The following is a 21925-nucleotide window of genomic DNA, read 5'->3' as shown; positions in this document are numbered from 1 at the left end:
CAAAATCGCCTTATGGCAGACATTCAGCATGGCTTCCGTCCTCATCACAGCACTACTTCATCCCTCCTAGCCTTTACTAACACCATAAACCATAATCGCAACAATAATTATATATCCTCAACCCTCTTTTTGGATCTTTCCAAGGCATTCGATATGGTTGATCACCAACTTTTAATCCACACCCTGCAAACATTCTGTCTAGATACTGGAGCCCTCCAATGGTTTCAATCCTACCTGAATGGTCGACAGCAGGCTGTTCTCTGGCAGAACAAACTCTCTAACCTTCTACCTAACACCCTCGGAGTACCACAAGGCTCTATACTAGGGCCCTTGCTGTTCTTCATCTTCATTAACGACCTTTATACTGTCATCCCAGAAGTCAGCTGTATCCAATATGCTGATGACTCTACTCTGATTTGCTCAGCCACATCTCCAGTAGAGTTATGGTCAGCTACCCAGACCACCTTTAATACAATAGAAAACTGGCTTTCTGAACATTGTCTGATCCTAAATCCCAAAAAAACTAAAATGCTGTTATTTTCACCAACACGTAGGTCTACTGCTTTCACCTTTACCATAAAATCAAATGATGGCACAATAATTTCCCCCGACCCATCTACAAAACTATTAGGTGTCATCATAGACAATAATCTCAAATTTGACCTACATGTTAACCAAACTATCAAAACCATCAATAAAAAACTAGGGTCACTTTACAGAATAAAAGCCTTCCTAACCCCTCCAGCTAAAATTGCTATAGCTCGCTCTCACCTTCTTTCAACCCTTCTGTATGCATCCCCTCTACTCTCGAATTTGAACAAGACTGTCCTTAATAAACTCTCAATTTGCTACAACCACATTGCCAGGTTTGCCACTGGGCTGCCTTTTAGGACATATCATTGCATCAATCTAAATCATCTTGGTTGGCTTGAACTACCTAGCCTAATCCAGTATAACCAACTGATTATGGCCTATAAAATCCTCTATAATCCGGACAATACTCCTGCACTTAAAAATATTATCACCCCCTATACCAATCCTAGACCGCTTCGATCCTCTAACAAACTACTAATTCAGACTAGCAAAATTAATAACACAGCCGGTGATTCTCTCTTTGCAAACTCTGTAAGTAGATCCTGGAACTCACTTCCAGCTGATATTACCTTACTTTCCACTTTAGGTCAATTTAAAACTAGACTCAAATAACATTTGTCACTTAACTGGCTATGTCAATGTATCAAGCCTGGCTAACTCGAATGTGTAAAAATCTGTTAACCAGTATACTGTGTAATTTAATTTAATCCTGACTTGTGCTCAGGACTAACTTTAACCTGTGGAACTTGTTTAACTTGCTTACTTATGTAATCTCTGTAAATAATCTGTTTGTAATATGTAATGCTGGTATTATGTAATGCTGTATCTGCTTACCCTTGGAGCTTTTCTCCCCAGGCCTCGGCTGAAAATGGACATGCATCCAGTTGGACTATCCCGGTCAACAAATGTAAAATAAAATAAAATAAAATAAACATAAACACAAAATTATTGATTTCAACAATTGGCTTAATTTCAGGTGTCATTCTAAGGGGAACCATTACCTGTCAGCCTGGGATGATATGGTAGATAGACCATGCTGCTTTTCCAGAGATGGCCTTCATCTATCACTTCTGGGATTTCAGTTACTGGCTAAGGGTCCTGCCTCCCCCTTAGTGCCTTTTTAGGCAGTGTTACAACAACAAAATTCCCGATGTAAAAATATCTTCAAAAAGCAACCTCAAAGTTATGCTGCTAAATGCTGGCAGTCTAAACCTAAAACTGCAATCACTGGAAGCAGCCCTCATCTGAAAAGATGCTGACATCTGTGCAGTCACAGAGACTTGGTTTAAGCCTGTGGAAAGCACCCCCAATAGTAGTGGGTTATAATGCCTTCCACACATTCAGACCATAAACTGAAAGTGCGAGGGCTAAAGTAGGTGGAGTATCAATGTTCATCAAAGATAAATACACCGCTAGACTGGTTAAACAAAATGATTCTCTTGAACTAATCCAGGTCCAATTGACTGTAGATAAGACCCCTCTCCCAGTTATTGTCAGTTACAGCACCCCCTACATGAACCAGGATACCCACACTGTATACTTGGATCTACTTGAATCGCTCAAGATACAACCAAACACCCTGATGTGAGGTGACTTTAACTTCTTAGGTTCATAGGTTCATAGGTTCATACTAGGCTATCTGCCCAAGGGCATTTATAAGCCTAGCCCATAATTATGTGGCTTTCGCCACCCCTTTAGTTTGAATAAAACTATGCCTATTATTTTGCTGTGCCTCTGTCAAGCAGTGACACTGAAGTAATCCCTGGGGTATATCTGTGATCTCCCATCCATTGGTCAAGATTCCTCTTGAACAAGGCCAGCGAGGTGCTCTGCCTCACATGCAGGAGTCTCTGGGTGATGAATCTGTCCCTCCAGCATGTTCTATTTATAACCGTGTCAAGATTTAAGTCTCCCGCCCTTGTGGTTTTGAGGGATCTGGATTTTTTGAGGTGAAGCATATTCATCAAATCTGGGTTTGACATGGCCTTATATGTCAGGCACAGGTCACCTCTGAGCAAGCGGTATGAGACTGAATAGAGCTGGAGTTCTTTCAGTCGGGCAGCATAAGACATATTTTTGAGACCCTTTATCCTTTTGGTGAGGAACTTTTGGGGCCTTTCCAGCTGCTGCAGGTGTCGGGTCAGATACATTCCGAATGGGGCATTGTACTCAATCATAGGTCTAATGAGTGCTGAGTACAGGGGGACTATGACCTCCCTTGATCTAGATGTGAATCCCTTCATGATCAGGTGGGCAATGTAGAAGGTTTTCCTAACTACTTTAGCAACATGAGTGTCAAACAAAAGGCTACTGTCAACCTGGGTCCCCAAATCCCTGATGAGTTCTTCTGTGCTCAGTGGATTGCCACTTATATGGTAGCTAGGGGTAACCTTGTTTTTCCCAAAGGGTATGACTATGCATTTCTTGGCGTTTAACTTTAGGCCATGGCTCTGGCACCAGTTATCCGTTTCTGTGAGGCCCTTCTGAAGGATATCTGTATCAGATGTGTTTTCGACTATGGCGCCCAGTTTGCAGTCATCTGCAAACTTTGTCAGCCATAACCCTCCTGTGTTTGCTTGTACTTCGGAAAAGTAGATGCCGAACAGGAGTGGACCCAGGACTGAGCCCTGTGGGACACCACTTGTGACAGGCTTTGAGTCTGACATGGCTCCAGCAACTCTGACCCTGTGGGTTCTGTCACTTAGCCAGTTTGCAACCCATCTTGTGATGTATGGGTTTACATTCAAGCTGATGAGTTTTTCGATGATACCTGAGTGAGGTATTGTGTTGAAGGCCTTTGCCAGGTCGAGGTAGGCTGTATGGACTGCCTTTCCCTCATCAATGGCCTTGGTGACTGTTTCGAAAAAGTCAACCAAGTTTAAAAGGCATGATCTGCCTTTGACAAAGCCAAACTGGGTTGGATCCAAAGTCTGCAAGTTCCCTATGTCTTTATTTATGAGTTCCATTATGATCCTCTCCATGGCTTTGCAGATAAGGCTTGTCAAGCTAATGGGACGGTAATTTCCAGGGTCGGTGGAGGCACCGCCCTTGTGAAGTGGGACCACAGTCGCCGTGCGGCACTCCTTGGGTACGTATCCTGAGGTGAGGCTAAGATTAAACAGCTGTCCTAACTGCGGGTTTAATTCCTCATTGAGTTCGTGGAGCACACAGCCGGGGACACTATCCGGTCCCATGGATGCTGTGTTTTTTGTCTTGGAGAGAGCAGTTTTCACCTGGGCGTTGGAGATGTTTGGGGGGCTACAATCCTTTGGTATAGATATCTCTCCTTTTGGGGGGGAGGGGTAGATTGAGTAAATTATACGTGTACTAACACTTGCCTAAATGTTCTTGGACTTCATCAACTCCAGTGCCCTGGACCATTTGGTTGACACTCCCACAAGGGGCCAAACCATTGTGGATCTGGTGTTCACTAGCATGGGTAATCGTTGCACCATCCCATGTATGCATCCCTCCCTAGTGAGGTCTGATTATAAATCAGTCTCATTAGATGTAACAGTAACACCCAACCCCCCATTAGCTGCAACTAGACAAAAAACTTCTCCAAAGTCAATTACAACCTAATCCATGATGGCATTAATAACTTCACAGCCTCTCCCCTCACTGATGGCATGGACACCTATATAAATGTACTGACTCAGCCTTACCTGATAGGATCAAAACAAGATCCTCAAGAAAGAACAAGCCTACTTGGTGGACATCCACCATTAACAGGTTATACAATAAGAGAAAGAAATTGCTGTCCAAGAGCAGGAAGGAACAGTCTCTGAACTGGAAGCATTGCCTCCTCAGCTTAAACAAGCAATAAGACACCTTGTAAGGCATCCCAAAGTTAACTATGAATCCAGATTAGCCTCCTTCACTAAGGATAACCATAACGCCTTCTTTAGCTACTTCAGAAGCCACAATGACTACTGAGTCACTTTCCAGAAACAGGTAGAGTGCCTCTGACGACCTGTTCTTTGCTACTGCAACTTCTTTTTTAGCATTTTTAGTTAGCCAACCAGTATTGCTTCCTAGCCTGGTCTATCTTTTTTATCTCCCACTTTTTCCTGCATCCTGTCTTTCTTTTGATGAATTCTTAGACTTCTGCATTCCACCACCAGCTTTCATTATGTACTATAGTTCCATACATGGCTCATACTTATATATTTTCTGTAGTCCTCATATATGCTGTTTTGAGGTGCTGCCATTCTTCCTCAACTCCACCTATTTACTCCTGTTCTTCAGGTGCCATAGCTCTGATTAATTCCTTGCACTGTTCTGCTTTCTTTCCAGTCAGCTTCCAGGTCTTCCTCTTGGTCTCTGTTAACCTTAGAGCCTTCTCTGATCACTGCGCGCAACTGATTTTTTGCAACCAGTGATTTATGCTGTGGGCCAACTGTTTCACTGGGAATTACTTTCCAATCATAGATTCTACCCTAATGCCTCTTCCTTACTAGGAGGAAGTCTACCTGAAATGCATGTTGGCCACTTTTGTACATGATCGTGTGACTGTCTCCCTTTATCAAGCCATTTGCCGGACAGAAGTCTAGAAAGGCCTCTCCTTCTTTGTACCTGTTTCCCCACCCATCTGGACCCAGGCGGTCCTTATATCCAGTTCTGTCTGTTCTTTTATGTGCATTCAAGCCACCAATTATCAACGCTAATTCATTTTGCACTAATTTATCTAATACGTCCTACAACTGCTGTCTGAATGTACTCTTCTCTTCATTATCACAACCTTGTTGTGGGGAATAGGCTAGGATTATGAATACAGTCCTATCATTAGACTGGAGTCTGATTGCCATGAGTTTGTTACTAATTATCATGACATCATTCACTGCCTTCTGAAGCTTCCACTTCACCACAATTCCCATACAATTTCTAGCCTGTCCTCCTGAATAGTAGACTCTGCTTCACAAGCCAAATGAATTGATGCGTTGCTCTTCCATCTTGTCTCTTGGATACACAAAATGTACAGCCTCCTCCTTACCATCATCTCATCCTCTTCCATGCTCCGTCCTGTCAGTAAACCTACACTGACTGTAGCAATGCTTAGTTCATGTTTGGCAGGTGAATTAGTTTTATGTTCAACTTTCACTTAAAAGAGCTATCCCAGATAGTCCAAACTGGGCAACTGTACACCATACAGCCAGTAGCTTATTGACCCAGGACTGCTGGGCTTTATGGTGGGCACACACAGACAACAGGGCCACCTACAACCGTCTCAATGTTAGCACGGGTCTCTGGGTAGGTTGAAGTAGATTAGGTCCTCAACCCATTTATCACCAGTAAATATCCATGCCCATTAGTGGCATTAGTTAATACAATGGAATCACCTATAGCCATATTTTACACTGTTAGTGGCTAGCCTTGCCACTGTGTGCAGTCTGTGATCCATGTTCTCCTATCTTGAGGATACTTTGCACCACAGTAGATACCCAATTCAGTTGATTTAAATCAGTTGATTTATACAACTGTTCCACTTATTGGGCACCATGTAGTTTCTGTGCTGCTGCCCACAGCTCCATTCATTGGTAAGCTTGAGATGGAAACAATCAGAATGTCTTTCAGATGAAGAAACCCTACAGAGACATAGAAAGAACATGCAAACTCCAAACAGGCATTGGCCAGAGGTCAGGATTGAACCTTGCACCTTGTGCATGGAAATTGAAGACCTTAATCATTATCGCAAAAGGCACATTGATTATAAAAACTGCACTATTCAGAAAAGCTTCAGGAAATATCTTTTTTTCAGTTTATTGGCAACTTGGCAACATAAAGTTCCACTGGCAATCGTGAGCGGACAGGTGATGCTGTGGTGACCCCTAACCGGGAAAAGCCGAAAGAAGAAGAAGATACACTACTAACAAGTGATCTCAGCCTGGTTCATAAGGTAATATCTGATACAGTTCACTTTGAAAAATCTTTGACAGAAATGCATCATTACAATATCAAGCACAAATCATAGAAATATAATACTAAAAATAAATACCACTGTCAGGAAAACAGGTACACTAGACAATGCCTTCCAGGAACAGCTTTCCCTTAAAATTAGAAGAAGTCAGGAATTAACTTTATTCCCAAATTTTACCGATCTTTATAAATAGATCTAGCTATAGATATGTGTGTGTGTGCATGTGTGTGTGTGTGTGTGTGTGTGTGTGTGTGTGTGTGTGTGTGTGTGTGTGTGTGTGTGTGTGTGTAGACAGAGCGATTAAGATGTAAATACAAATAAACAGAGATATATAGACATAGATATTACATATACATGGAGAATAAAAAATATGAATATGGTGTTGCATCACTCAAAGGTCTTGAAGGCCAAAAGGTCATAATGTTTGAACCTACCTTTTAACAACAGGACAGTCAAGCATCATTGGGAGGCGTAACGTAGCATACTAATGAAATGGAGTGTCATAGAGAAAGCTATATGGCTGGTTAAAGCTTGTGACCTATGTCAGCAGGACTTACTTCTGGTATCTTTGCAATACTTAGCAAGGGACACAATAGTGATTACATGAACCATATGCTGTTCAGAATAGTGCAGCCTCTCAGAGAAGTGCTTGTGCTACAGGATTGTGCTTGTGTGTTGCCCAGGCATAGCTGTTTGACCCACAGTGCACATTTTCATGTTTACACTAATTTCATTTTTTACTTTGCTGTTTTTTTTTCTTTTTCATCAAATTTACTAGGTTATTATCAGGCACATTTACATCCACTGTCCTTTCTAAGAAACAGGGCCACTCTTTGGATTTGCAGCAGGTATATTTCCAGTAACAGAATTGGTGTTTGCAGTGACTGAATCTCTAACTAGCTAATGATTCATTGTCAGTGAAGTATTACTGCATGTATTAATGAATATGCCATTAGAGTGAAGTGTTTGAATATATGAGCACATACTAAATACTGCTCTTATTACTGGTTTATACAGCTTCCTTGATTTCTTACTGTTTTTACATTATGCAGTTCTTTTGCTGAAGTGCATTTTTTTTCCTGGCTCTGCTGTCTAGCTAGTATATTAGCCGACAATGTCACTGCTTGATTTCCCCATTTTTTCAGCACAGCTCTACTTACGGGCTCCCCAAATGTAAGCCATACCAACTGCATCACAGACAAAGCATGCCTACCTAATCACACAGAATAGGAAGCCTGTGTATATTAAGCCATATGTTTGAGGCTTTATGCCTCCACCAGCTGCAGTTTATGGTCATTATTTTCCTTTTGCTAAATTTGTTTTTACTGTTACCTAGCAGCAACTGCCTACTTTGCAGGTGTGACCTGACTGTGGTGTGGCCTGCTTTGCTCGCATCCTGCACACCCACAAATTCCCCAACAGCTATCCTGATCAATCACATTTTTACTTTCCTACCCATTCCTCAGAATGATTTGAATCTCAACCCACCTAAAGACACACAATTAACTAACCTTTACTACCCTTCTTTACAACAGACTTTCACTTACATAATCTGTCAAAGCATACAGGTAATTTCACTAATAATGAACCTCACATTGGAACTTGTTATTACAATAATATTATTCTATTCCTAACATTACTCCAAACCTATAGAAGTGATTCACTATCTCTCACATTTTATTCTACAAATATTTGTACTTGTCACCAAAACCAGAACAACCAGCATTCTACCTATGCATTGACCCTGCACTGCTCTACAGTTCCATAATACAATACCTTTTCCTCCTCACAAGAAATAAACAAATAAACAGTAGATACCTAGATGCACTACTTCACTACAATCAACACACAGTAATCCATGTATCTTACATCTTATCACATTACTTCTAGTACTTTGTGCTCAGGACATCCTAGACAAAACTCTTTTACAAAGACAGACCCGATGCATGCTCCTGTTATCCTAATCATTCAAAACTTTATAAAGGCTTAAGGATTTTACTCATGAACATGATAAGCATATGAAACAAGATGAGCCAATTATACATGGCTCCAGATGAATCAACTTGACATATTAACCATGACTGAAACAAGGCTAAAGTTTGCAATCCTAGACTCTCAATTCCAGTTATCAAACTACACTATAGTCAGACAGAACTGCACTTCTGATACAGCTGATGGAGTCCTATAATGACCAGAGACTCGGTTATTGCTAACTTGCACCTCATCTAACCCAAACATTTCCTTGGAGCTGAATCTCCCTGGTTACAATCATAGCAAGCACCTTCATGTTGGTGTTCTTTATCTTCACATGAAATCAGCTGACAAAACCTTATCTGCCTTGAATGATTTCCAAATAACGATGTCAATAACCTACTTCTACTCAGAGACTCCATTGTTCTATACAAACTGAATCAATGATGGATAATATTCAAACACCAGGCTACTCAAAACTAATAAACTCATGTATCAGGATTGACCCCAAAACTATTAAACAGCCCACACTAGACTGGATTTGTACTAGACAATGATCCAACTTTATCATTAGTGGTACCCTACCAAATGACCTCAATAACTGCACATCCATATACATCATGTCCCCTTCCCCCACAATAAAAGCTTTACTAATCGAGAACTGGAACAGGCTAATAATACAGACTGTCTGTCTTCCGAAAAAACAGGTATAGCTTCACAAATCCACAGACCACACCAACTAGTTGTATGAGGTGTTCTTAACGCAAAATTTGTTTATTCTTCCACAGTATAAAAACGCGTTTTCGACACTCGAAATACAATGGCTTCTTCAGAGAAACGTTAAAACTTTTTAAATGTTGGCGCTCTTTATACAATACGAATTTGCATGCTCCGTGTAGAATACACGTAATTTCCCCTTCATAAAATTTATTGTATGCGCATACAGACTCTCAAAAAAATATCCTAAACATACAAATTGAAAACGGACTATCCTATCAATTCATACAACTCCCTCCATTCAAAAATAGCATTTAAAATAATACATAAGAGACTTCAAATTACCTGCCATATACATAAACATTATTACTTTTACAAGCATATATATAGTATAGTCTTTAAAATAGTAGCTGTATATCAATCAACCTAACTCCTATACTATTAACTCCTCTTAAATATAAGGAATATATCCCATAAGTGTATGAAAGTAAAAAAATAAAAAAATATATATAAAAAAATATAATAAATTAGAAATGTGTTTACTAAATACACTTAGAGCCATAGAAATATGGCTTATAAAAATCCCTAGTGTACACTAACCCCATATCTAATTGACTCATCAATTTGTCTAAGGTGCTTTTACTTAAACAACTATAGGAACGAAAGGGCAGAAATAGATAAAAAATTATATATATATTTGGGCAAACAACTAATTATTGGTAGTACTTCCACAGGAAGTGCACTGGGTATACAACTGTGTAGTTGTTTGCCCAAATATATATATAATTTTTTATCTATTTCTGCCCTTTCGTTCCTATAGTTGTTTAAGTAAAAGCACCTTAGACAAATTGATGAGTCAATTAGATATGGGGTTAGTGTACACTAGGGATTTTTAATAAGCCATATTTCTATGGCTCTAAGTGTATTTAGTAAACACATTTCTAATTTATTATATTTTTTTATATATATTTTTTTATTTTTTTACTTTCATACACTTATGGGATATATTCCTTATATTTAAGAGGAGTTAATAGTATAGGAGTTAGGTTGATTGATATACAGCTACTATTTTAAAGACTATACTATATATATGCTTGTAAAAGTAATAATGTTTATGTATATGGCAGGTAATTTGAAGTCTCTTATGTATTATTTTAAATGCTATTTTTGAATGGAGGGAGTTGTATGAATTGATAGGATAGTCCATTTTCAATTTGTATGTTTAGGATATTTTTTTGAGAGTCTGTATGCGCATACAATAAATTTTATGAAGGGGAAATGACGTGTATTCTACACGGAGCATGCAAATTCGTATTGTATAAAGAGCGCCAACATTTAAAAAGTTTTAACGTTTCTCTGAAGAAGCCATTGTATTTCGAGTGGCGAAAACGTGTTTTTATACTGTGGAAGAATAAACAAATTTTGCGTTAAGAAATCCTCATACAAATAGTTGGTGTGGTCTGTGGATTTGTGAAGCTATACCTGTTTTTTCGGAAGACTGTCTGTCTTAATATTCAAGCAATCACCAGGGAAATACTAAAACATTTTTACTCACTAGAAATGACCATTAGTTTATTCAGACACCCCCTTATATCCATCATTGATAAAAATGTTCCTACCACATTAATCAGAATAAAAAAAAATCCTCATGCCTCCCCTTGGTAAATTCTTCTTCTATTGGCTTTTCCCGGTTAGGGGTCACCACAGTGGATCATTTGTCTGCTCATGATTGGCAGTGGAGTTTTATGGTGTCGAGTTGCCAGCCTGGTGCCCAACCTTCCACAGAAGGCACACACACACATGCACTCACACCTAGGGCCAATTTAGAGTGTCCAATCCACGTACAGCATGCCTTTGAGATGTGAGAGGAAAGCCACATGACCACATGGGGGACATGCAGACTCCGCACAGAAGGCACCCCAGCCGGAGAACCTCTTGCTGTGAGGTGACAACACTAACCACAGCACCACCGTGGCCTCTCATCTTGAAGTTCACAGAGGCTGCCTGGGAGTCGTAGAAGTAAACAGGCAACACATAATCACTCATTATATATGAGGAACTGAGAAATAAATGCCAATAGCGCCATTCAGGTAAACTAAATTACAATGCACAAATGCAGAAGAATAAATAAAAAAACAAATAAATGAATAAATAAAATTAAAAATTCCCAAATGACCAAGGCAGTACCAACATCTTCACCATACAATTTAAATCAATCTCAGACAAATACTAATTGGGTGATAGCCCTGACCCACCACCCTGTTCAGAGACAGTGACAGTCAAAACGTCAGAAACTATAGACCCATTTCCATTCTCAGACTCCTATTACATGTCTTAGAAAAAAGAATTGCACAGCTATGCACCACTGTACCACTCACAATGCAGTTAACAAGACCCAGCATGTTTTTAATCTCAGACATAGCACTCAAATGGCATATGTAAAGTAATAGACTTTATAATTAGCTAATAATCATGACAATAGTTGAGACATGCATCTAGAAATATTTAATACACAAATGTATACAAACACTTATTGCACTCTTGTGGGTGTAATATAGTAGACAAATGCTTCAACAGGCCCCATAAGCACTGGTTTATGTAACGGCCAAACAACAAATAAGCAAATAAATAAATAATGAACAACCAGACAGGCTGAAAACAATAAAATAGTAAACCAGTTAGAACAACCTAAAAAGAATAGTTGTGTGAAATCTTACCATAAACATAGATGTCCTTCTTTTCCATGTTGCAGTATTCTTGGTGTGGGATTTTCTACCTCAGGTGACCTGTACATCGGCTCCTATACAAAAGCTTCAGCTTGGCTGTTGTAGTTGTGTGGGACGTCACGCGTAGGGCCATAAACCAGGGACCTGAAATGTGACATCTGCAGGCACAGACCTCAGAACTTGAAGGCCCAACAGGATGAGTAGCCAGTGATGTCAGTCATAGGGTCAAGGAGCCATTGTGTGGTTACACAGATCACAGGATAGGGTGTAGACCCCAAGAGACCTGAGGATATGAGTGATTGAGAGAGAGAGAGAGAGAGAGAGAGGATAAGGGGGTTTTGGTGGGTGGGAAGGAATACTGCAACATGGAAGAGAAGGACATCTATGATTATGGTAAGATTTTACACAACTATTCTATGTCCTTCTTTTCCTGTGTTACAGTATTCTTGGTGTGGGAGAGTATCACAGCTTAGATGGAAGGAAGGGTGGAGGCAGAAGAGGCTGATTCCACAAAGCCCTGCAGGATTGCCCTGGCAAATCCTGCCCATGTTCTGGAGACATTGTCTAACTTGTAGTGTTTGGTGAAAATGTGAATGGTGGACCATGTGGCTGCTTCCAGTATGGAAGCAGTGTCCGGACCTTTTAAAAAGGATTTTGAGGGTGCCCCTGCCCTGGTGGAGTGAGCTTTGACTCCTTGTGGGAGCTTTTTGCCATGGTGTGAGTAACACAGAAAATGGCTTTCCTAATCCAGCATGTGATGGTTTGTTTGGAAACTGACTTGCCCAGGGCCCTGGGGTGGACGAAAACAAAGAGTTGATTGGATTTTCTAATGGATTTTGTTTTGTATAGGTAAAATCTTAGCTGCCTATGTACATCCAGGGAGTGGAGTATTCTCTCACCATCATTGGTAAGAGAGGGGTAGAAGGTGGGAAGATGACTAGATTGGTTTAAGAACATGTCGTTGATCACCTTTGGCATGAAGGAAGGGTTAGTTCTTAGTGTTACCCTGTACTTGTGTAAGGTAGTGTATGGGGGGGCAGGCCATTATGGCCTGTAATTCAGACAGCCTTCTGGCTGAAGTTATAGCTACTAGCACTACTGTCTTCCATGTGCACATTTGCAGCATAGCTGCACTAGTAGGTTTAAATGGAGATTGGGTTAGTTTTTTCCAGAATTAAGTTAAGGTCCCATGGTGGTGGGAAAGGCTTTCTTGGAGGTCTGGTGTGTAAGACCTCTTTTAAGAATAGCTTCACGTTGAGCCTGGCCAGTAGGGGAGGGTCTAGTGGCAGGCAGGCTGAGATTGCTGAAATCTGAACTATAACTGAAGAGTAAGAGAGTCCGCCCTTTACTAGCTGACACACATAGGGAAGAACTAGGGGGGGATCAGCTATGCATGGATCCCTGGACTTGTCCAGACACCATTTTAAAAAATGTTCCCATTTAGCTAAGTATGATTTTCTTGTAGCAAGTTTCCTAGCCTCCCTCAGGACTGAAATCATGTCCTCTGAGTAGTGGTGCCTGAAGGGAATTAGAAGTTTATCACCCACAGTGTCAGTGACATCTGCAAGTGTAGATGGATGAGGGTTCCCTTTTGTTGTGTCAGAATGTCCACCTTGTAGGGTAACTTGTGGTGATTGCTCTTAGCTAGATTGAGAAGTAGATGAAACCAGTGCTGCCTTGGCCAGTAGGGAGTCACTAACAAGAATTTTGGTTTGTCTCTCCTGATTTTCAGGAGGACTTTCTGAATTAGTGGCAAGGGAGGAAAGGCATATAGAAACCTTCCCTTCCAAGAAATGCTGAAAGTGTCTACTCTCCAAGCTAGAGGGGAGTAGGTCTTAGAGCAGAAGGTCAGCAGTTGCTTGTTCTGGGGGGAGACAAACAAGTCTACTTGAGGAGTGCCCCACTGGTGGACAATGTCCAGGAAGACATTCCTGTCCAACACCCATTCGTGCTGTGGAGAAGATGTCCTGCTTAGAAGGTCTGCTTGTTTGTTTTAGGATGCCTGCAGGGACATGTTGTGTCAAAAGGCTAGGTCCCATATCAGTAAGGTTAGTCTGCACAGGTGGTAGGCTTTTGTTCCATCCTGCTTGTTAATGTACCACATAAGTGTGGTGTTGTCTGTTATTATTTGGAGAACACCTGGTATATAAATGTGGATCACTGGTGAGGAAATATAACATTCTACAAATTAAATCCCTTAAAAATGTTAGGAAATTAACTATACGTGGAAGTAATATATAAAATGCTACCTTGTGTTGTGGGATTGTTTCCTATGTTTGATAATAATGCCTTCTGGTACTGATCAGTATGTCTGTTCAGAATATCCTGTTTCAAGAGCTTAGTAAACATTGCTGTGCAACTCTCCAGTTTATCCACACCTCTAGCAGTGAGTCTCAAAGCAAGCAGGAATACCCGTAAGGAAGAAGATCATCACTCAGATGAACAGGATGCATATTGTCTGCAGCTAAAAAAGTATTAATAGCCATCATTTAAATATGTTGTGCTATAAATTAGTTATCCATCTGCTTCACATAGTTTTGCATCTAAAAGGTTGACACGTCAGTCAATGACTTTAGTAAATGTTACTCTCAATGTATTCTTCTGCATCTTCTCAAAAAAAAAAAATAAATAAAAATCAGAAATTGCTTTCTCACACACAAAAATAAGATGATCTGTATATCAACCATAAACAAATTACTTTAAAAATCTGTATGCTGAGCATACTGCTGTTCAAAATATTACAGAAACATATTAGCTTCACTGGCGATAAAATGTGCTCCTTTATAGCCATACCTGTTAAATAAAAGAAAAAGAAAAAAAAAAACATTCACCAGAAATGTACCAATAATTTTGTGTAAGACATAAATGCAACAGACTTACTATATAATGATTTTTTGGGACATCCCCGATATGACCTTTTGTTTCACTGTTTTCAGTCCAGAACATTGGCACCTTTTCAGAACAATACTGAGAAACTGGAAATCACTTTCAGTCTGTGGGTTATTACCAGACAGCAGAGGTTACCAAGGTAGAGAGCAATTAAGACTCTGGGAATCACTGTAGCCACAAGACAGGCACGTTTGTTAAAGACTTTGGTTTATCTGTTTAGAATTAAAAACAGAAGGAAATAGTAGAGCTGTTAATACAAATACTAACTTAATCCCTCATGCACGTTAAATTTATTTATTTCATTTATTTATTTTATTTTACATTTGTTGACCGGAATAGTCCGACTGGATACATGTCCATTTTCAGCAGAGGCCAGGGGAAAAAAGCTCCAAACTTACAAACAGATAAAGACAAGCAAGTTACAGTATATGCACAAACATATTGTATTAACATACAAGTTACAGTCTCACATTTCAAGCTTATGAAGAATACAGTTTATATATAGAAATATATACAAATATGTTACAGTTTCTCTTATCAAACCTATAGGTGCAGCTTATATACAGAGTATCTGCAAAGATATTACAGTTTCTCTTTTCAAACCTTGTAGTGTAAGAGGTTAGTTGCTATGAATAAGAAATTGCAGGAACAAAGCACTAAAGGCGGAGGTGTGTCCATATTTCTTAAGGATATCCACACCTCCAGGTTAGTTGCTCAGCATAATGCATCTGAGATTATTCAAGTGCAACTGACTCTGGCAAGACTGCAATGCAAATTGTAGCTTGCTACAGATCCCCCACCATGCCCCAGGATTCCCACTCCTCATTTCTTGATACACTGGAATATATTAGGGTACAACCTAACACCCTAATAATGGGCGATTTCAACTACCCCACCATTAACTCAGAAAACTACTCATCTACCAACTCTTGTGCTCAATGTTTTCTGCAATTCATACATTCCAATGCCTTGGATCAACTTATCCACACCCCCACCAGGGGCAGCAATATCCTAGACCTGGTCATTACCGACATGGGCAACCGGTGTTCCACACCAGAGGTCAATTCCTCATTGGTCGGATCCGACCACAAGCAAATCACCCTAGACATCCACATCCCACCCCCACCCCCTACTAGGAAACCACCGTAAAAAAAATTCTCCAAAGCCAACTTCACACTTCTTAAGACAGAAGTGGCAAACTTCACGACACCTATGCTGATGGATAATAGAGATACGACTGCTGAATCATATACAATTGCACTTTATAAGCACTTACATGTGTGCATGGATCGTGCAATCCCTAACAGAACCAAGATGCTATCCTCCAAAAAAAGGAAGCCAATCTGGTGGTCCCCTGCTGTAAAGAAACTCTACAACAGAAGAAAGAAACTGTTGCAAAAAAGAGTAAAATCCCATGATTGGAAGAACTCCATGGTCAGCCTCAGTAAGAAGCTGAGATCCCTCATAAAATCCTCCAAAGCTAGTTACAAAAACAAAATCGCCACTTATTTTAAAGACAACCACAAAGCATTCTATAGCTATGTCAAGAATCTCAATGGCAACACTCAGATCTGCTCTAAGTTACAGTGCAATGGCACTAAATATACAGAACCAACTGATATTGCCAACATCCTGGCAGATAGGTTCACTGCTAACTTTACCCCTCTCTCATCCCCTAAACAGCCCATCTCTATACCAGAAGAATTCAAAGTACCTGTAATCACAGCTGCACAGGTAAAAAACAAACTCTCCAAAGCCAAGAACACAGCATCCATGGGAACTGACAACATCCCAGGCTGTGTTCTACATGAACTACAGAACGAACTGGCACCCCATCTAAGTACCATGTTCAGTCACAGCCTCACCTCAGGCTTTGTGCCCACTGAATTGTGCACAGCAATGGTTATCCCACTCCACAAAGGGGGAGCCACCATGGACCATGGGAACTACCGCCCCATTAGCCTGATGAGCCTGGTCTGCAAGGCTATGGAGCGTATCATCATGGAACTTATAAACAATGAAATTGGTAATCTCCAAACTCTGGACCCTACCCAGTTCGGGTTTGTAAAAGGCAGATCATGTCTCTTAAACCTGATAGACTTCTTTGAAGAGGTCATTAAAGCTGCAGATAAGGGTAAGGTGGTTCACACAGCCTATCTAGATCTCGCCAAGGCTTTCGACATCATCCCCCACTCTGGAATTATACACAGACTCACTAAACTAGGTATAAATCCCTATGTCACAAGATGGGTTGCCAACTGGCTCACTGACAAAACCCACCCTCTGAAAGTAGCAGACTCTAAATCCAACTTCAAACCAGTGGCAAGTGGCATAATACAGGGTTCAGTCCTATGTCCTCTTCTGTTTGGTATCTACCTCTCTTAAGTACAGGCCAACACAGAAGGTCTTTGGCTAACAAAATTCACAGATGACTGCAAACTAGGAGCCATAATCAAATCTCCTAACGATGTGGACATCCTACAAAAGGGCCGCACTGAGACAGATGCCTGGTGTCAAAGCCATGGCCTCAAGCTCAATGCCAAAAAGTGCATTGTCATCCCATTTGGTAAAAACTCTGTACCCATGAACTACCACATAGGCAGTAGTCTACTTAACATCCAAAGTGTGATAAGAGACCTTTTGTCACAGGTGAACAGTAGTCACTACTTTGATAATCACATCGACCACAGTAGTCAGGAAATCCTTCTACGTGGCACACTTCATCACAAAAGGTTTCTCATCCAGGAAAAAAGAGATCATTGTTCCCCTCTACTCATCACTCATTAGATCCATTATAGAGTACAATGCCCCTTTTGGTATGTACCTCACAAGGTATCTACAACAACTGGAAAGGCCACAGAAATACCTCACAAAGAGGATTACTGGCCTCAAACAGATGCCCTACGCAGACCATCTCAAAAAATACCAGCTTTACTCTGTCACATATCGCCTACTCAGAGGCGATCTCTGCCTAACATACAAAGCTATGTCAAACCCGGAGTTGTTGGACACGTTCCACGTAAAGAAATCCCAATCCTTCCGAGCTACATGTTCTAGGGACCTAAACTTTGTCACCACAATAAACAGAACATGCTGGAGGTATAGATTCATGTCCCAGAGACTTCCCATACTCTGGAAAAACTACCTATCTATATCAAACTAAGCTCCTCATTAGCACTCTTCAAGAAAACTCTTGATGATTGGATGGGACATAGGAAATTCACCTTGGGGATCACTTCTGTGGCTCTGCTTGACAGGGGCACAGGAAAATAATTTTCTTGGGTGGCAAAAGCCAGGGTACCATTTGGCTTGGCTTATATAGGCCCTAGGGCCAATAGCCTAGTACCTACCTATGAATCTATGAGGCTTTAGTCAGGGTTAGAGCAAGGACATAACCAGTGAGTTTTAAAATACTGGGTTAGATTTTTTTTGAACTGATTAAGGGAGGGGTTCAGAGTAAGGTCAGATGGGAGCGAATTCCAGGTTTTACCTACTGAATTTGTAAACAAAGATTCTCCAGATAGGTTGTTAGCTTTAACAGACTGAACTAAAAGTTTTGTGGTGGAATGAAGAGACCTAGCATTTCTGTAGGGATGGATAATGTTTTGAAGGGAGGGCATTTTTTCTGGATGGTTAATAACCTTGAATGCTTAAGTTGATTAAATTGAATTAGCCTGAGGAATTCTAGCCAACCTAAGAGGTGTAGGCTTTGACAATGGTGTGCCCTGTAGGGAGTTCCTGTGGCAAACCTGGCAATTTGATTGTAGCAGCTAGAGAGTTTGCTGAGATCAGTTTTGTTCAAGTTAGTGAGTATTGGTAAGGCATAGTGTAGAGTTGAAAGCAGATGGGAACCAGCAATGGCAGTCCTAGCTAGGGGGGTGAGAAAAGGTTTGTTTTTGTATAGGGAGCCACGTTTTTTATTAACGGTTTTAATCATTTGGTTTACATGCATATCATATTTGAGGTTGTTGTCTATTATAACACCCTGGAGTATGGTATACATATCTGGTGAGATTATGGTCCCATTGTTAGATGTTATAGTAAACAAAGGTTGAGAGGATTTGCGAGTAGGGGAGAAGAGCAATAGCTTTGTTTTATTAGGGTTTAATATCAGCTGTTGATTAGAGATCCAGTTTTCCACTGTATTAAAGGTTTTCTCGGTTAAACTAAGGAAATCTGTAGGGGTAGAGGCTGAGCAGATTAAGGTGGAGTCATCGGCATATTGTATACAGGTTGCATCTGGGATTACAGTGTGGAGGTCATCGATAAAGAGGGAGAAAAGAAAAGGACCTAATATGGAGCCTTGAGGGACACCAAGGGTAATGGGAAGAAGGGTGGAGAGAGAGTTTGTCCTGCCAAAGGACAGTCTGCTGTCTTCCACTAAGATAAGACTGAAACCATTGTGTAGCATGGTTGTTTAGGGATATTTCATTTAGGGTAAGTAAGAATAGCTGGTGGTTAACCATGTCAAAGGCCTTGGAAAGATCGAGAAACAGGGCAGAAGATAGTTTGTTGTTGTTACAGTTGGAATTTATGACATTAGAAAAGGAGAGGACGGCCGAGGTGGCACTGTCCTGTGGTCTAAATTCATGCTGGAAGTTGGCCAGAAGATTATTTTGAATAAGGTAGTGTAAGAGTTGTTTATGGATACACTTTTCCATAATTTTAGCCAGAGGAGGAAAGATAGCTATTGGTCTATAGTTTGAACTTTCAACGGAGCTGCCACCTTTATGGAGTGGTATCACATTGGATATTTTCAAGATAGAGGGGATAGTGGCTTCAGTTATGGTTCTGCTTATCAAAATAGTGACATGGTATGCTATGACATCAGCAGCTTTTTGTAGGTAGTCTGCAGGGAGGAGGTCAGCTGAAAGGGTGGTTGGTTTGAATTTTTTAATTAGGGCCCTAATGAGTGAAGTCGGAACTTTTTGGAAGCTAAAGGAGAGATTGTCACTGGGTTTAAGGGTTTCAGTGTTAGGACAAGTGGGTTAAAGTTTGTTAGCAAGGGCCTGGATGGTTTCTGTGAAGAAACTGTTGAAGGTGTTGGCAATGGACCCTGGCGAATAAATATAAATAAAAAATATATTGTATAAAAAAAGTGCCTGAATCATTTAGAACAGATTTTAAATAGAGACATATATCAAATAAGTAAGCAAATTTCAACCATAGAGTTCGCAATCATTTTCAGAGACTTGCACTTTACAAAAAAATCAGGTAGTTTAGTGCCGCAGACCATTCCAATAATTCCCACAAATGTGAAAAACTGGGTTATGCTGTTGATCACAATAGGGTACCCATATGGAGGTTACTTGGTGGTCCCTTAAGTGTGCAACATTTCACTGTAAAGGCCTATTTTTAGAGAAAACCAGTAGGGAAATCTCAACATACATTGCAAGTGAAATACTGTTACATACAAATGTTATAACTAGTTACATAAAAGGAAGTACAGATAATTGTCAAGGAAGTTTGTCTTAAAATCATAAACAAACGAACTCGGTTATTAAAACTTTAATATAATAACCTGTACAACTACAGTTAAGCTTCATTACTAAAAGATGTTCTGTTTTTTAATGAACACATATTGTCAAGTTTCATGCCATACAAACCAAAGCATGAAGAAATCTTCAATCATTTCATGTTCAAGTTAGATTCATTATAAAAGTATGTTGCATTTCACTTAATATCTGTTGTCAGAGCTAGTAAATGATTCATGCTTTAAAAAGCAAAAACATGAAAAAAATCTTAACTTTTCATTCCAGTCACTGGCTGCTGTAAATAATTCAGTTATGAGTGTTTTTTTCAGAGGGAAAAACAGCTATTAAAACAGTTGCTATGTGACAGAATCTTATTGTTTTAGTTTTAAACAAACATATTTGCCTCACTATAACATTATTGTTTTGTGCTTAATCTATTTGTAAACTGTCTGAGTTGTTTTCTTTCAAATCTTGAGCTTAGATAGCAAATAAAACAAATGAGCTGCATAAGTTGGTGGGGAATGGAGTCAGAGAGAAGGATGAGGTGTTCTGGGCGCTGGATGGCAGTCTGGTTTAAAGACATGTGCTTGTGAGCATATGGGGGTTACAGTGGGGTCTGTAGGAAGCTGAGGAGCCTGGTAAGGGAACTCACAAAGATGAGAAATATAGTATATTTGTAGGCATTGTCAACAGGGCTGCAGGACAGGGACACAGATTAAGAAAAGTATGGGCAGGATACAAAGCACCAGTAGTAAGGGGATGTGCTAAGAAACAGCAAGTGAGAAGAAATGTTTACAACTGAGTCTAGACATCTCTATGGAAGAAGTCAAGTAATAAAGGGTTACATATGATAGACTCAGTTAAAACCAGGCAAGAAATGGGAGCAGAAGATGCCAGCATGAAGAAGTGGGCAGTAACGACTTAGGTAAGTCAAAATAAGGGTAGTCTAGTAGCCAAACTGAGATGCAATGCTGGAGAAAAGTCTGAGCAGACTAGATGAGAAAACAGGCTCAGATAAAAGAAATGCAGAGCTGAAAAATAACATGATAAATGGTGGGACAGCAGGTTGAGATCAAAGAGTATACAGCAGTGACTGAACAAGAGGACAAGAAATGCAGGGTTGGGCAAGTTTCATTAGCATCATTATAAAGATAAACAGAAGTCTGAAGATCCAGCAGTAGAACAATCATCAGGAAAAGCTTGATTGAAGAAAGTAATTTCCTGGCAAATGGTGACTTATCACCAGGAAAATTAGGACACAAGCATAGACAATCCACTTGGATGGGAGACTGTGCACAAGTGGGCATCTGCATTTATCCCCCAAAGGCAACCCTTGCAGAGCTTGTAATGCTGTTGTGTGCACAAATGGACATCTGCATTTATCTCCCAAAGGCAACCATTGCAGAGCTTGTAATGCTGTTGTGTGCACAAGTGGGCATCTGCATTTATCCCCCAAAGGCAACCATTGCAGAGCTTGTAATGCTGTTGTGTGCACAAATGGACATCTGCATTTATCTCCCAAAGGCAACCATTGTAAAGCTTGTAATGCTGTTGTGTGCACAAATGGACATCTGCATTTATCCCCTAAAGGCAGCCATTGCAGAGCTTGTAATGCTGTTGTGTGCACAAATGGACAT

The 21925-nt window shown here is 40.3% G+C and overlaps 1 long non-coding RNA gene across 1 annotated transcript in view; it reads right to left on the bottom strand.

Moving 5' to 3' along the window:
• Positions 1–15022, bottom strand: part of LOC122800046 — a 593061-nt gene extending 578039 nt beyond the window's left edge. Inside the window, exon 1 of the long non-coding RNA XR_006364524.1 lies at positions 14806–15022. This is a non-coding gene — a long non-coding RNA (uncharacterized LOC122800046). The remainder of the gene's footprint in view (positions 1–14805) is intronic.
• Positions 15023–21925: the final 6903 nt, after the last annotated feature.

Source organism: Protopterus annectens, chromosome 4.part0 (assembly GCF_019279795.1).
Source record: "Protopterus annectens isolate FY-2018-M chromosome 4.part0, PAN1.0, whole genome shotgun sequence".
NCBI classification, from domain to species: Eukaryota; Metazoa; Chordata; order Ceratodontiformes; family Protopteridae; genus Protopterus; species Protopterus annectens.
This window is presented reverse-complemented; position numbering and strand designations above follow the sequence as displayed.